Here is a 1,556-nt window from a genome sequence, read left to right as displayed (position 1 = left end):
TGTTAAAAGCTCCATGATCTGTATCTAATCTTCAAGAGTCACCTCCTTCAACAGAAGTTCGTTTCAAAGGCAGAGATGTTGGAGAGTTTTGGGTTTAGAATCAGAGGGCCGAGTCCTAGCCCAATGCCATTTTCTCTACTTTGTGGCCTTGGGCAAGTCGCTGCCTGTCTCTGAGTATTAATTTTCTAGGATGTAAAGTAAAGGGGGCTTTTGGCTATAAATTTCAGTTTAGTCATCTGTAAAAAGGAATAATAACAACTATCATAGAGGTGCTATAAGGTGTAAACCAAAAAACTAAGATGGATGAGGCATTCTCCCTACATCATCCCACTAATCCTTAAAAGAAGCCAACGAGGCAGGTGTTACTTTCCCCCATTTTACAGATGAGGAAATTGAGGTTTTAAGGCCAGGTGTCTTCATGTGTCATTGCAGCAGTGTGAGTTCCAAAGCTGCACACTGGAAGAATTCTAGGGCTTACATTTAGGTCTTCATTTAAATGACAAATAAAAATGTGGATGGTTTTCTAAAGCAATGGTTTTCCTTTGCTTTGCGTCTATCACTATTTCTTCAGAAAATGCCAGTGCAACATTGTAACAACATTGGCAATCTTTGTTAACAATATAGCTACCGATACGGAGCTCCAATCCAGACTGGTCAGGTTCAAATCCTGATAAGGTCACTCACCTACTGACTGGTATCCTGGCAAGTTACACCCCTCCTTGTAACTGATTCCCAGCTGTGAATCTGGAAGGAGTGTGGCGAGAATCATGGATTATGAACGATGAATTATGTGGATTAACAGATGGCTTTGTGGTCACAGCCAGTGCTTTTTATAGGTTATTATTATTTGTTAGTTCTGTTGTTGTCTAGTCCTCTACAGTTTACTCAAGTCGTTCCCCTTATATCACATGTGGTTCTTGTACCTAAGAGGAGTCAGGGCGGAAGTGATCATTTGCCTCTTAAAAGTATTTAAAGGTATAATTATTACCCCATTTTACAGATGAGTAAGTATACTGAAACTAAAATAGTGACCCGCCCAAGGTGACAGGATGGTTCAGGGTCAGATGCAGTCACTAAGACCCATTTGAGTTCTTCTGATAACAAGGCTGGGTGGCTTTTATGTTTGTTTGTTTGTTTTTATTTCCTATGCTGCACTTCACACCCCTGTGACTATTTTGTAACTTGCGATTTGTACTTCTTAATCCCTTCACCTTTTCAAGGGCTGGATGACTTTGGACAAGTCGCGGTATCTCTCTGGGCCTCGTCTATAAAATAAGAGGGCTGAAGCTGAAGCCTCAACTCTATCATCTCCTGACAGAGAGACACTAAGTACCCGACGGAGCGAAGGTATCTAGAGACAGATTCTGGACTTGAATTAGGGGTCTTCCGCTCACGCCTGGGTGACAAATTACTTGAGCAAATTACTTAATGTCCCTATACTTCGGTTTTCTCATCTGCGAAATGGGGCTAATAATAGAACCTGCTCTAGAAGGTACTTAGGGGAACTGAATGAGTAAAGCCATGTGGCGTCTCAGGACAAGGCTGCCATTGTTACT

The 1,556-nt window shown here is 41.7% G+C and overlaps 1 long non-coding RNA gene across 1 annotated transcript in view; it reads left to right on the top strand.

Annotated features, from left to right (window-relative positions):
* Positions 1 to 1,226: 1,226 nt before the first annotated feature.
* LOC111740183 overlaps positions 1,227 to 1,556 on the top strand; it is a 3,837-nt gene continuing 3,507 nt past the window's right edge. Inside the window, exon 1 of the long non-coding RNA XR_002780478.1 lies at positions 1,227 to 1,347. This is a non-coding gene — a long non-coding RNA (uncharacterized LOC111740183). The remainder of the gene's footprint in view (positions 1,348 to 1,556) is intronic.

This window comes from Pteropus vampyrus, unplaced genomic scaffold (genome assembly GCF_000151845.1).
Source record: "Pteropus vampyrus isolate Shadow unplaced genomic scaffold, Pvam_2.0 Scaffold59, whole genome shotgun sequence".
Classification (NCBI taxonomy): Eukaryota; Metazoa; Chordata; class Mammalia; order Chiroptera; family Pteropodidae; genus Pteropus; species Pteropus vampyrus.
Note: the sequence above shows the minus strand (reverse complement) of the source record. Positions and strands in the feature narration are given on the sequence as shown.